The following is a 16,208-nucleotide window of genomic DNA, read 5'->3' as shown; positions in this document are numbered from 1 at the left end:
CTTATGGCTTAATATTTTAGATTGTGAAGCTATTTTTTTTTTATTGCCATTCATTATAATTCCGCTTTCCTACGTTTCCTTTTCTGAGAATATGCATAAATCAAATATCTTCTAATGAAATAACATTGGGAAGCAATCCTGCAATCAACCTATAGAGTATCGGATACCATCCTGCCATCTCGCGCTTTATTGGCGCACCTTCCATCTTGGCAGTTCACCGCTGAAGCTGTTGCATCTGCCGCTTTTGGTTGACCGCCGGCAAAGTTTGTGGATTTTTCGGTTTCTTTGGCGCCGCTGTTGCGCCATTAAAACGGTCGTAAAAAGGCCGACATCCTTAAAGCAGAAGGAGCGGTGCGCGATGGAGGCTCATAAAGCTTTGGGTGCGGCGGGGTCGTCTAAACTTTTTCAATTCGCCGCGGCAACACCTACAAACGCGAGCACTCACGTACTTGCATATATACACTGAACGAAGCTCGTATAAGAACTTTGGCTAGTCAGTCAATGGCTTGACTTTTAGCCTCCTGCCGACTCCTTTTTATGGCCACAGGACGCTCAAGCCTCGTAAATTTTTAAGTTCTGCTCTCATTTTTTTTGTTCGCCTATTTAATTTTTGGCTGCTTTTTTGGGGACTTTTACGTCGACTTTTGTTTGGCAAAATTAAATTGTTTCGCCCAAAAACTTGCCGAAGCTGGGAAAATTTAATTTGTTTCTATATAAATATTGCGAAAGTGAATTTTAATCGTACTGCACGGCACACCTCCCGCGGACGTACTTTCGTCCTTTGAACATTCCTCGAAATTGAAACAATTTCCTTGGCAGCTGCTTGAGTAGCTCCGGCTATTCCCCGATCTCCCCGGAGAACGAAAGCGGAACGGGTTATTAGTTTTCGATGTTTTTTGTTCGCCAGCCACCGCCGGAATGGAGCGGAAATTGGTTTTTAAAAATCCATTATGGCCCTGAGACGTAGATCGCTCCGGGACATCCTGTTGATGATTTCGGTACCTGAGAGTTGATTGCGTTTGCCGGTCGCTTTAGTTGACGGCTTCCTTATCCCGCGCTTTGCCTTGAACCCGGACCGTAATTAACCAGAGATTCTGGCCAACTAATTGGACAAGCCCTTTTCGACGTAGAAATCAACATAATTGCCGTAGCACAAAATTCCACTTTCAAGGATCGCGATTCGGGGGATATTTCGTTGAGCGGAATTTCTATCATTGTCGGTTGCTCTTGGCGTTTCCTTGGCAATTGCATTTTTCCTCGGCATTCCGCCTCATTGCGTTTCGGCCCTGGCTTCTTCGAATTTTCGCCATCGTAAATAACTTGAGTATAAGTTGATGTTCCACAGGGAGAATCGGTGTATTCATCAATTAAACTGCATCTTTAGCTCACAATATATAGGTATGTATATCAGGATCAGGATATCAGGATTTAGTTATTTAAAGTAAAAAAAACACCAAAAAAATGATTTTCTTACAAAAATTTGTTTTTCAAATTTATTTTGTACTTTGGCCCAGTATCTTTTTAGTTTCAGTGCACTGTTCTCGTTCCTGCGTTTTCCAGTGGCATCCGTTTCCACATACACACTCTCGCACGCCGGCAAACTGCAATCGATATCAAGATACACTTACAAAATTAACTATCGTCAACATACGTGCCTGGTAAATGCAATTACTTCGCGATTGACGGTGCTGCCATCTGAGGGCGGAGTGTGTGGTGTAGTATACAGCTGGATTCTGCTGCTGCCGAAAAGGATACGCCGCATGTCTGAGGCACAAGGTCGCATATGGAGCGCTCGTCGTTAGTTCAATTTGGGTTGCATAAAAGTGCATGGCAATTGCATTAAGCGACTAATGAATGCAACAAGCAATCAGGCAACAAACTGTTGCATTCAAAGCACTACTAATGAGTGGTTGAATTCAATTTAGACGAGAACTGCCACGGAAGACGCACTGAATAAGGTGGCGAGACATGTAACTGAGTGGAACAGAATTCATCTTGCAGGTTTGCCATTCTCCATTGTAAACTGAAAAACTGCCAAGGGCCACAGAATTCGTGGTATCACAAACAAAACGCATAAATGTTTAAACAAGCCAACGCAATCAACCAATGGCACACGAAAGTGTGGGGCTGTAAATAAATTGCGCATACGACGCGTGTTTGCCTAAGGTCAACAAAAAAAAAAAAAAAACAAATTATGGTGGCATTTTATTTGCCATTTAGACAGGGCTGGCGAAATTAACAAATTGTAATTAGACTTAGGCGAGGATTAAAACCAACTTGTTGAATGAGGATTTTAATTGGGGCCAGTTGCCACATTGTCCTCGGCCAAATTAAATAATGGCAGGGATTTTATGAATATGCATAGCCGGACATCGTTGAGAATCCAATAAATTAATTTGCAGAAGCATTTTAAAATGTAAATTGCTCGCCAGCAAATGCCAGAAATAAAATCATCAAAATGTTCAAACTAACAGTTGTAAAGAAATTGCAATTTGATTTCGAAATGTGTGTCGTGTCGCTCCATCTCGATTCTAATGAAAACCTCCAGCTTTCCCGAAGAAATTTAATTTTATTGCTGCCAGCTCTTTTGCCATCTCGCTCTTCGTGCTATCTATTGGCCAAGACAAATCTCGTTTGCCAAGATTCCACGGTAAACATTTGAAAAGGGCTTCCAAGCCAGCAATCGGGAAATCTCCCCTCCTTTGGGCAAATAGAATTGAGATAAACGCATCCTTTTGTATCGACTCGCGAGGATTTTGGATTTCGTTTTGGCTCCAGCGACTATCCTTCTGGCCCCCAGTTCAGCCATCCTCCTTCTGAAATCGGTGGGCTTTTGCTAGGAGTTAACTGCGCCTCGTTGGGCCCACAAACAAATTTAATTAAATTGACTATAGCAATTTGCTTTGTGTGTGTTCTCGGAGGCGGAATGTGTTGGATGCTGGGTAACCGTTAAGTGGAGCGGCTTCTGTGCGCGGATTGGGGTTTTTTACACGACCAGATAGGCTAGCTTGGCGCCCAGAACACGAATACCCTGTAACATCAATGGGTATATCAAATAGATAAACCTAAATTTTATTCTCATAGTAATTATAGTTGGCTATACTCTATAGAACTGAAACAACGTTTTTACTTAGCTCTTCCTAGGATATTTCGTAGTCGTATCATTTGATAAACTTTAAATACTTTGCTTACCCATCTTTGGCAGCTTTTATATTTTTTCGCGCTCCATAAACCAGCCAAAGCTCATGGCAAGTATGTGTATTTTTGTGGGTGTTTCGCGTGGCGTGGGCGTGGCACTTTTCATAATTAATTAGAAGCTGACGAGTCTGGGCAAGTTTTAGCAGCTAGCAAGCAGCATCCGCTTAGCCAGCTTGTCTAGTCTGAAGCACTCACCTTTTGCTATTAATATAAGAAGTTTAGAGACAAAATGCGAGTAAATGGGGAGATATAAGAGAGATATAAGCGGGAGGTTTTAGGTGGCTTATAAGGTGAAATCCATAGAGAAAGTTGCTGCATCAGCTGCTGCTTTCGACTCCTTCGCCCATTTTGGGCTCTTGCCTTTGGAAACTTAATTTGTTTATGCATAAACATGGTCTTAAGCTGCTCTCGTCTATGCGCTCTTGTTTATGCGTTCAGATACTCAATGCATTACGCCCCGGCTCTCGACCAGTTTATTTACAAACAATTTGCAGGTCTGTCCACACTCTTGATGCATGAGCATAAGGCAAGGATGAAGACTCAAATTCAAGTTTCATGAATGGAAAATTATAACTAAGGCGAGTGCTCTGGGCCTCCATGTGCACAAGGGTCACGAAAATCCAGGTGATAAATTAGCAAGTGATTCATCAGGAAAGTTGGAGCTCTGCCATGATTACTGGCTCCTGTGGCAAGCCGATGAATTTATACCTTTGACTCTTTGACCTTATTCTTATTTTGAATTAAGTCAGCTAGGATGAGGAAGGAAAAAATAAAACGTGTCCTGATGTTTAGAAGACTGGTTTAATTGGGAAGTAGATATTCAATATTATCACAAGAAGCGCAATAAAGATACCTTAACTACCTGCAGTAATGCGCAGTAGTTGATTTACATAAATAATATCTTTAAGAAGTTGTTCATTTGTTTCTCTCGGAGACCTTTAACCACTTGCAGTTCCACTGACTCCTCTGAAACTTTCATTGATCATTAAGTGAAACTTTGCCCATAAGTCGAGTAACTTTCACCTTCTGTTTGAGTCCCGGGGTGACGAAAGACCCTTTCGTCCTGCACTCGCCCTCTCCCTTTGAATCTCGCTGTGTTGGCCAGCCGCAAATGGCAATGTTTATTAGCCATAATGATGCTGACAGTGCAGCGAGGACGACGGGACCATGTTGCCATGGCGAATATGTCCTGGTTGCCGGGACAGCGTGTCCTGTAACTTTGAATAAACTGGAAGTTTTGTGTGCGGCGAAAGAAGCAAACAACAAGAGCAAAAATCGTGTCCTGCTGCCGCCACTGTTCACTACACAATAAAAAATTAAAGGCTTATAAATGCATTTTTAATTGAATTGTAATTTTTACATTAGAGAACTAAATGTTCTTTACACAACTTAAGCCTGCTTACTTAAAATAAACCGCTAATTGTTGTGTTCTACACTGACAATCGCAGTGATTTTCGTTTAATTTAAAACTGATAAACATGAGTTCCTGGCTTTGTACTTTAGGTATTAATTTTATTTCACTTTTTTTTTTTGTGTGTAATTTCCGTCTGTCACCTTCTGCCCCTTGACAATTTTACTTGGCTATTTATAACTGTCATTGCCTGCTTGGCTGGCTGGTTGGCTGTCTTTGTTGTTGGCGTGGAGCATCTTTATTCCGTTTTGTAGGTGAGTGCGGCGCAGGATCCTTGTCCGCTGGAAAGGCTCACCAATCACTCGGCGGCCGGCGCAAATTGCGGTCATTTCTTGTTGTCGCCTCCGATGGCGGGAATTACAAGCCCCAAAGTGGCTAATTTGTCACTCAAGAGGGCAGCCAAAGTGGCAGCCGGACAGCTGGCCATGCAAAGTCCTTAGTAGTTGCCTGCAGGTTTCCAGGTCCTGGGTCCTCCGGCCGGATCCTGGTCTTGGCCCTAATTCGATCATCCGTTCGAGTGCCTGCGAATCAATTGCTCATGCCGTATGAACGAGAATACCCGTATCCTGGCACATCCTCTGAGCAAATGTTTTGCCTAGCAGAATAACAAAGGATATCGGACTCCGAAGCGATTCGCATGTCCAGTTTATCCCCTCCATCGCCTTTATTGCGATTTTATTGAGCAAAAATGCAACTTTTGAGCATGCAAAATGTTTCGCATGAATTGCCAATGCCGGGGGCGTACCAAAACGGGGCAAGTCCGACTGGAAAATGTCTGTGCAGGAAAAGCAAGGCAGATCGGGAAATGGAGTTGTGCTTAAGGCTAAATGCCCTTCTTTCCTTAAACAGTTTGAACTTGATACTGAAACAGCTATTAAACAAAAAATTAAAATAAATTTTAATGTTATGCGAGTAGTTTGATAAATATTTAAAGAGATACAATATTAAATATTCTTTTGTTATTTCTCCGCTTATTAACTATTTATCTCGTTTCATAATTGAGTTGGCTTCTTCCTAAACATAAACATTTTAATGTGATTTGTGTTAAATGTAAAAACAAGTTGAATACCACAATTTTGAAAATGATACCATAGAATTGCTTAGACAAATTCCATTTGATAATCTCAAGACTCTCAAATAATTTATGAGAAACTCCACCCATTTCAAAAAGTTTCTCATCTCTGTCGGCTGGCACAATGCAAATGCATTGCATCTGATTTTCGTTTGGCAATTGGATTTGCGTACTCGAGGATAAACATTTCAATTGCCGTCCGGAGCAAATGCTTCATTACCTTCCCCTCGACCCCTTGGTCTACGATCCTATTCCCTGCTCTTTGGTATTGTCTGGTTAGCAGAAGTTTTTCAATCTGGCAAATCTGGAAATGCGAAACGAAGCGAAACTATTGCAAATTAATTTGGCTGAAAGCGGGCGGGGAGGTCAACAGCGGTGGACCCTTGCCAGTTCACCTGTCGTTTCTGGCCGGCCACACAAGTTACTAAATTATGCAAATTAAAATATTGTACACATAATTACAAATGTAAATCGCATTAATATTTCAATGTGAACGAGTGCGAATAGTCCTGGCAAAGTCGATATAAATTTGCGGTCAACATATCACTGGAGCCACTCACCTTCCTGGAAAAACTGTTTACACATGTGGATAAATATCGTGCTCGCACGTTTATTTATAATGCGTTCGATCCGTCTCGATTTGAGTTTTTTTTTTGTTCGATTTTTGTTAGTATTGACTCTGTTTTGCCAACGCGAAATGACCGCAAATGATTTTTATAGCTGAGTTAATTGAGGTTCGGCGCGCGGTTTTCATTTGATTAAGTTTAATAATTGCCACGAGAAAAGCACAAATATTTGCAACCGACCGAATGAAATGTGAGTTTGGTGTTGACTTCAATCAATGTTGAAATACAGACATATTTAAAGTTAAATCTATATTGGATAGCGAACAGAGTTAAATATGCAAGAGAATGGACCAGAAACCGCAAAGGGTTTAATTTTATAATTGATATGCTCTATACAAAACACTAAAAGACTATATATTTAATTGGAGCAATATAAATCTCTGTTTTCGAAAAATCAACACTGCATATACTTTTGAGCATTGTTTATGCAGAAAATGTATTAGTTATTTGATTTTCAGACATTTTTATGTTATCAACTTATGGAGACGGTGTTTTGTTAAAACTTTCATTTAGTAGTTCTTTTCTCATTTGATGTATTGACTTGCTATACTTGTTCTCTTTTAAAAATATTTATTTTTTAATAATAACGCACTGCATTTGCAAAGCAAATAGAGAGTTCACTTCTTGTTTAATATTCCATTTAAAGCTGTTCTGTTTTTTATGGAATGGAAAAGCTTATAAAGGTTAATGTACTCGCAGAGTTCCTCTGACCAACCTATCGTAAGTGCTATTATTGTTTCAACTACATATGTAGATTGATTGCGCTTATTTATTTTTTTGCCGAGTGGCCTGCGCTGATATATTAGTTACACTTGCTGCCTTTTGGCCACGTTTGCGTTTGTTGTTGGTCGGCGGCCATTTGTTGTTTTTCCTGCTCGCTTTGTTATTTATATGCGTGTGCGATGCATGTGGAAACATCCCAAAAAAGAAAAGCGAGAAAGAACGCGACCGGCGGCCACATGCTGCGGTCAGCCACACACATCAACGGGCCGGGAAAATGGTAAAAAGGACGAAGGACCGACCGGCGAAAGTTATTTACTGCAAATCGGTTGAGTGAAGCTCGGATCGCAGCTGCTGCTGCCGAAGCTAGCTTTAAAAGCGCTTCATGCTCGCTGGGTTCAATTAAAATTTGGAAAAATTATTTAAAAACTAACAAAACGGGAAAACTTTTGCTTTCGCCCCACCCCCACTTGAATTTAATTGAGGCCATGCCCTCGCATCGAAAGGCAAACTTACTCGCACTGATTTATTTTTTATAGTTTGCCATTTAACATCAATTTGGGTATCGAGTGCCTGGACCAGAAATTGGCCAACTTTATTTTTGGTTCTGTTTTGGCCAAAGCCAAATAGAAACAAAGGCTTTCGGCAAAAGGATTTGAGTTGTGGAATTTTCCAGCGGAGTTGAGGTAATTAGAAAGTTGCCTGCAACTTCAGGTTGGGAAAATGGTTGTGAAAAGTTGATTCTACCATAGGTAACTGGAAAGTGCTGTTTAAAAATGTATAAGTCAATTTCAACAACGCGAAATTCATAAGCATGAGTGAAAAGATTTCAGAATATTATTAAATTGACTGCATTTGTTGACCACTGATTAAGAAAATGATGAGTAAGTTCAAACAATTCAAGCCAAAATGATAGACCTTCGCCAAAATTTCAACATAAACACTTGAGCCTCAAGTGTTGATTCTGGACCAGAATATATCTGGCCTGCAATTGTATTAGCCTTCGCACCCTTACCTTACGTTAACTTATCTTGTCCCATCCTTTTCTGCTCAAGGACGCATCTCATCTCGGTTTTGGACGGCTGTCGCCACTCGAGAATCAACAAAAATATTTTCCAGATGTCGGCAGCAGGCAGAGGGCACTTTTCAACGGCCACTTCTGTTGGCCAAAAGTGATTGGGCCAACTCAGCTGCAGATGCCTTAGCCTCTGACTGCAGATGCACTTTCCTCTCCGAATGCCCAATATCTTCAAGGGTCCTCCGAGCGAAGGCGTTTGGGGACATTTGTCTAACGATGACAAACCGGAAAAACATATGGACTGGTCCCAGACTTTATCAGCGGAAGGCATTCTCTAGAGCTGGCCAAAGTTATGAGCCAGGGCCAAGTAATTAAACGTAATTTAATTTGGCCCAGCTGAGCACAGACACAGAACAAACTAATGAATTCCGCGCGAAAAGTCAAGGGAGCCGAGAATTTATGATCACGAAAAGGAGGCAAAGTCGAGTCCTTGACAAATGTTCGACGTTAGACGACGCCGGAGGCGACTTAGTGCTCCGAAAATTTGGCAATAAAACACTTGGCAATTACACTGGCCGGGACTAATATTTCTTGCTACGTTCTCGTCAGCGGGGCATTTTAATTTTGCCCAGCTTAATTTAATGAAGACATTTCATTTGAAGGTCCTGATTTAGGCTCTTAACCCTTCGTTGGCATAAAGAGACCCTGAAACATTTCACGCAGTTTTCCCGCAAATTGCTGAAGGACTCTTAATGCAACAATTGTTGCAGCAATCGGGGAAAATGGACCCTTGGCCATTGATGGCTGTTTCCCGCCCCTTCCTGTGCTCCCTGCATATGCACATATAAATGGCTCGTTCAGGGCCCAACAACATGCGGGATGTTCGCGTCATTTATGCAAATGAGGCCAAGGATGCGATGTCCCATTTAAGCTCGGCCATTGTGCGTGGTTCCGCCTCCCGACCTTCAGTCTTCCCTTATCCTGCAGCTGGCTGAACTGATCGATAATTGTCAGCAGCCATACAGAATGGCATCGAAATGGCAGCGAAATGGCCAAAAGCGACATCTCGCGAACGTGCCTCACATGCCGCCAAATTCGATGGGGAAGCGGCTGCAGTTTTGGAAACACATTTCCATACAACTTTCCAATTGAACGGCCACGTTGCCTCGACTTTGGGCCAGGAAAGTGAGAAAATGTCTGTAAGCCAGGCGAAAACTTTAAAACCAGTTTGCAGATTGCCCAGACAGTTGTGAAACATAAAAGCGAAGCCCTGTAGGGATTGGTAAATCTCTGTTTTCAGCTGAAAGATTACTTGCGCAGATTATAACTATTTTTGGGTACTTCTTTTTCTATAGAAGACTAAAATCATCATGATTGAAAATTCTAAAAATTATATTACAATGTTTCTCAGTTACTTTGTTGTGCAATTCCTGCTGAACAATAGTTACTTATCTATTAAAACTTGTATCATCCATCCGTTTCTTAACTCAAATCATTTCCTTATTGATTTTGGAGAACAAGAAAACTCTGTTTTCAGCTCCCTCCCATTAAATTTATTGGCCATTAAGTTTATAAGGAATATTCCACTGGCCCGAAAATGATTGGTCTCTAATGAAAATGGCCAAGTGATTAATGAGCCGAAAATGATGTGGCATACTGAACAACAATTACAACAGGCTCCCCACTGTGTGAAATATTTTCGGCAATGTGTTGCATTCTCAGCATTTTCCATCAGATTTTCATTAGGCCCAGCAGATGGCGGTCATTCCAGGCCAATATTTCGACACTTGGCGACCCCTCAAACATTGTTAATTAATTAAAATTCAATTAGCCCGGGCTTCTCACAATTTTTGGCCACGCCAACTGTCTTGTCTGCCCATCTTTGAGCTGTTAATTGGCAACACGAGGCGGAAAAGTAATGCCGCGACGCATTTATTAATATTCATTATACGCACTGTTGTGCGGGTCCTCGGCATTTGCTTAACCCAATTCCGTTTTCCGAGCGGTTCCCATACTTTACCATTTCCATTTTCTTTCTGGGCTGAAAAAAAAAGTGTTTAACCTTTTGTTTTCGAGCCACTCTTCGCTCCTTTGGTTCTTTATCTTTGCCTGCATTGCCTTTGACACTGCAGCACTCGGTGTCCTGCGTCCTCGGATTCTTGGCTCTGTGTGTGACTCTAAGTGTGCATAAAATATGGCGCTAAAATGCAGTTCCACCTCCCAGTTTCCCGTTCTGCAGACCCACACAGCGTCGGGCACATTTGTTAGCCTGGTTTTTATGGCCACGTGCGATGTTTAAAATTTACTCGGCTGCCAGCATTTTTGCCCCAACTGGAGAGTTGCTTAACCCTAAGGCCCACTCCATATCCATATCCTATGCCGGACTGACAGCTGCATTGATTTTATTTTTTACGACACTGGATTCCATCGAACAGCATATTTGTGACTGGAATTTTGTTGATTTTCCGTATTTACTTAAATGCCTGCCATCGAAGGTCTCCTTAAATTCAAATACAATTTCAATATTAAATTTCCGTTTATTTGCTTGCCCAAATTGGATTCCATCTCTTCATGACGGCACGCAGCAAATGAATTTTTCAAAATCTCCCGAAACAACCGCAGTGTGCCTGTGTGCCTATGTGTGTATGTGTGCGTCTGGGTGTGGGATCTATTCAAAGTGTCAGAAAAGACTCGCTGCCCCAGAGATTTACTACAAATTACGGAGTCTATCCTGACCGCACATCGCCGAGTTGAGAGTCCGGCAGAGTGACCTTATCGGCGGACATGCATCTTGGCCCCATGCGGATGTGCGCGGTCCCCGAGTGGCAGGAGTAGGAGGAGCAGGACCAGTTCCGGGTCCATAACCAGCACCAAAACCAGGACACAGCCCCAATCCACTCGAAAGGTAACCACTGGCGCCGTAATTGAACCGGAAAATTACATATTTCAAGCTATTTTTACGCGGCGCTTAATGGCGGACGTGAGAGCAGCAAGTGGAGTTGTTTGTGGTCAGCAATGAAATAATTTATTGTTGCCTTCTTGGGCAGCCCACCACCACCTGGCCAAGATAGAATCGCCAGATATGAGCCGGGCGAATGCCTCACATAATTACACCTTAACCCGCCGCATCGGATTGGCGCGATTAAGCACAATGTGGCAGGCGTCCTGGGATCCTGGACTCGCCCATCGACCTGGGTGAAAGAAATGTGGCACTGCTGGGATTTATCGCGGCATCAACGCAAACTGCTGCGGACAGTCCACTTACACACAGTTTAGTTAATCGTTCCGGCATTGAAAATGGAACAGGTAGATAATGCTCAGATTGCACTGGGTAGCTGCTGATGAAGTATTTCTAGATACGAAGCCAAATGATGTAAGATATGCGATAACTCAGAGGTATAAACGCAGACTACAAACAATTTCTTTAAAAAATATATTTAAAAACTAAGTATACACAAAATCGAGTTATAATTCGATAATTTATTAATGTCATAATATTTGTAATAGCAAAAGTCACTTCATATTAAATTTATTTATTTACTTACGGATACTCTGCTTTCTTCATACAATTTGGCTTGTGAAAACATTTTCCAGACCCTCTTGAGTGTTCTGGCCAATTTAGTTGTGCCACCACTTGTTCACTTTTGAGCAGGACCAGAAAATTCCCCAAGCGGGCTATTCAAATGCAACCTCCGACACTTCGTCATCGTCTCGCCAATTGGCTCTCCAGTGGAGGATCCATTGTCTTATTCTTGTGGCAAACACTTGCCAAAAAACGAGCTTCTGCTGTGGCAAATTCCGTGCAATTCATAAAAATTAATTAAGAGTCCTGGGGCCAGCTGCCAAGTACTTGACCAACCGCCCGGAGGGAACTTCTGCCTTCTCCTCGGCCCTTTCGAGTGGCACAAGTTATTGCCAGTGTTATTGTCTTGTTGTTATTTCAGACTATTGACCAGTTCGCACTTCAAGTTTGTTTGCGTTTGCCGGTCAGCTTCCTTCCTTCCCCTGCTTCCTCATCCATCTCCTGCTTCTGCTGCACTTTGAAAAGATCCGAGTGTTTGTCTCCTCCAATTCCGGAGGACAGTCAAGAGCATTACGGTCGAGACATTACTTCACCATACCCTTACTGAGGTTACATATGGTCAGCTGTGCAAAAGAAAAGAAAATCCTAGCCTAAATCATAATACACATATCATTAATACATTATACATTTATTATTTATACTGATTCTTATCTAATTCATAATCAACATTTCAGTCAATAATAGAACAAAATCCTTAATAAGTTTTTTAAATATCTGTCAAATTTGAATTAAAGGGCCTTGGTCATTATAATATTTTAGTAGCTTATTTTAGTTCTTGTATAGTTTATTCAGAGTTCTCTTCTTTATTTTCATTTTAAAAGTAAGGGCATCATGTCTTTGGCTCTTTACAAGACCTACTAATTTCCCTTCCCATTTTCACTGCACAGACTTTCCGCTTTCCTTCGCCGGTTTGTTTAAGTAGTTATTTCATTTTTCACTTGCACTTGCCGGCTAGGTTGTGTTCTCCCAAGCCAAACTAAGCTAGAACAGCACTGAACAGGACTAAACAGACCGAAGGACTCGACCCATTCCGACCCGGTCCGAGATAAGCCAGCTGATGTCTGACCGCCGAAGTAAAGTTGCGAACTATAAATTTTCGACGAGCTGCTGCTGCGGTTGGCAGGGGCCAACTTTAAGGCATAAATCGATGTCAACGCCGTTTAAAATCGCATTTCGAGTGGCCCCGCAAGTGCGCAACTCTAATTATGAGTGCCACTCATTTCCATGCCGCAGGATTAGACGATTCCATGTTTGATTAGGCAACAGTTACGCTCGGAGTTTCACGACTCTTCCCGGCTAATGCGTTTTCAATCATCCCAGTCGAGTAAGTCGATCCAAGCGAATCGAGAGGACGTCGAGAGCTGCGGCATTTCCCTACTAATGAAGGAGGGCGAAGAGTATTCTGGCGGAACGGGAATTCATTTCACAAGTTTCCTAATGGTTTTAAGCGTAATGAAGCCGGAAATTAGTACACATTTCTCACTGTGGGCGGGCTAACACATAAAGTCAATTGACATTGCTGACTTCGACACTAAGCATAACAAATTATTGGTTAGGAAATACTACGGTATTTCGGTAGATGACTTAAATAAATGTTTAAATTTCCTATTCAATTATTCATGGAAAATTATTTTATAGCCAAAAACTATGTACATTATATTTTGTGCGATAATCCACTTAAGTTTTTCATCAAAAATGTCGGAAAATTATTTAAAGTTTGGCACTTATACCTCAAAATATACTACTTTAGGCGAGCTAAAAGTAGAAAATGGAATAAAAAATATAAAGATGTTATTTTTAATTGCTTTATTATGCGGAGAATAAATAATCTGTGAAAATTGCTTATCCTCGCGCCGTTTATCTCCCCTTGACGTCTGAACTCTTTTGCGGCTTTTTCACTTCCTAACAGCATTTTCTCTATTCCCAACTGAAAGCTTCTTTCTGCGGCTTCTGCTATTTAATTCGTTTTAAGTTTGAAAACTAAAAGTTGTAGTGTTGCCGCTTTGAATTTCGCCAAAATGGATAATTATTTTAGCAAATTGCGCGAAACGCTTGAGCAAAAACTTGCAGACTCTCATCTCCCCTTCCAAATGGCTCAGCTAACGCTAGGTGTTCGCTCGTCATTAGGATTCCAGGATCTGCGCCTAGGCCCCGAGTTCAACAGTTAAACAGCTAAACAAGAACGCCGGCGGAAAGTCATAGTACAACTCTGCCTTTCGGCAGATACGGGGAACTTTGGAGGCACCCCTCGCCCTGCCCACATTTTAATTAGTCGCATTTGTTGCAAGCCAACCGATTTAATGCACTCGAAATTATTTCCCAAAACTTTCCAGCGCAGCAGTTTGAGGGCGAGACACTTAAACCTCCTCCTCGAAATGAAATAATTGCTAAACGTTCTTAGAATGCAAAGTAGCGATAGTTAACGGAGTGGATATGTAAGCAGCGAGTGTGTCAGTGATAGAAGTGTAATTTGGGTGTTCTGCGATGCGAAATCTCCTAATAAATTCGAAATTGAAAAATCAGGTTTTTAGGCCAAGTAGTTGCATGTTCATTATTTTGGTAAAACAGGTTATAAGCATATTATCTTTTTCCTTTCGAAAATTATGAATAATGATACAATAAACGAGTTATTGAATATATTTTTTATTTAGTTATTTAGTTTAATAATATTTAGTTTAATTTTTATCTGATCAGATTTCTGAGCGAATTCGGATTCAGGAACAAATTTCCCTATATAAAACCACGTGTAAAAGTCTCTCCCAGAAATCAGCGACAGCGGGAGATAGCACCGAACCCAATCTGAAATCCCATACCCCGACTTTCCGGGAGTTGGCGCTACGTGCATTGCATGGTGAATGGCGAAAAGTCCCGGCATTGGGAAGAACTTTTAACACAATTTATAAACGCTACACAATTTATAGAATTTTTGAATTAAGCGAAAATGTATTTCGGTGTGTGTCGTCTGTTGGCGGCGCCAGCAGAAAAGTTGAGTTGGCCGCAAAAGTTGCGCAGACCCCAGCAATTGCAGAAAACAAACAGCCAGACGCTTGTGGCAATTACCACAGCCAAGTAGACAAAAAAAGTTCCTCGGACTCGATGGGCCAGCTGGCCTAAGCTCTTAAATTGTGGGCCCAAAATGCAATTACGAAATATTAACGCATGCATTTACATAATTATTAAATTGGGTTATCAAACATAAACCGATTTGTATTTATGTTTCACTTTGGCTTGCGCACTTGCAGCTTAATTGGTTTTTCACGAAACAAAATGAAAATCGCAGCCCACAAACAGAAATATCAATTACTATTAAATCATAAATATAATTTCAAATTATTTACACCGAAATCAAATCAAATTCATTGATAAGGCGTAAGAGGAAAAAAGCGGCGGATTTAATTTGCAAATTCAAATTGTATGGGGAATTGGCTAAATGTTATTGTGCACTGAGAAGAGCGTAAATTGAAAATATATTCCATAGAATATTTAATTAGCATTTGGAAATACTAATGCAAAGTACTTGGATGGAAATTTAAATAAAAATGTCTCTAAACTAGAGGTCAAATTGTTTAAAATCTAAATTAATATATGTAAAGTTTAATTTAATTTTATCTATGCTTATTTTTGCAATAATTTATTTTTCTATGCATTTAAGTTAAATTTTGATTAACATGTACTTAGTTTAACTAGCTTAGATAACATAAATTTCATCACAGAATTTCATCCATTTATTTCCTTAGCCTACATCCCTAACCCATTTCTTGACTAACATTTCGCGCTCTCAATGACGAAAAACATTTGGAGCTGTCAATTTTATTGCGCCTTAGTTAAATAAATCGAAATGGGCGCGAAAAATGCAGCTGGCCAAACGAAATCGGGGCTTGCCCTCGCGGCATAAATTTCAAATAAATTGGCGCACGCAACTCCAGCGCCGCACAATGGAAATGAAGACATTACGTATACGCCACTTTGTACCTGCCAGCGTGGAACGTGCTCTCCACGAGAACGAAAGGGGAAATGTATTAGAAACGGAAACAGCTCAAGGGAAACACTTGATGGGGCAAAATACGATTACGATTACCCCCGAAAGAAGGTCGGCGATGGTGGCCAGGCTCGGTGGGGGAAACAATTTGTTGAGTGCGAGCAACAAGTAAGCAGCAAGGACGAAGGTCCCTTTGCCTCCTCAACACCACAAGGTGCCTGGCCAGAGACCAACTATCGAAACTAGGCAACTGTAACTACGGAGCGGCGAGAAGCGAAGGACGATGGGCGGCACATTCCTTGCAGACGGCGCGCCGCATAAAAATTTATGATTATGTTAAAATGTAAAAGTGGCAGCCGGACCAGCAACGGAGGTGCGGAGTTCCAGGTACAGTGCAGCAGGTGAACGAAATCGTGTTAATGTCCTTGTCAGGGATGAGCGAAAAGCAGAGACGTTAGTAAGAAATTTAAGTAATAGTAACAAATATATATGTTAGAAGAAGAAATCTAGAAGTGTAGGAGGATTTGTACAAATTAATTATTAATACACATTTATACTTTATAGCAGCTATTTTAATCATTACCTAAAGCGCATTCAAAGG

Source organism: Drosophila simulans, chromosome 2L (genome assembly GCF_016746395.2).
Source record: "Drosophila simulans strain w501 chromosome 2L, Prin_Dsim_3.1, whole genome shotgun sequence".
Classification (NCBI taxonomy): domain Eukaryota; kingdom Metazoa; phylum Arthropoda; class Insecta; order Diptera; family Drosophilidae; genus Drosophila; species Drosophila simulans.
The sequence above is the reverse complement of the archived record's forward strand: the minus strand, read 5'-3'. Positions refer to the sequence as shown.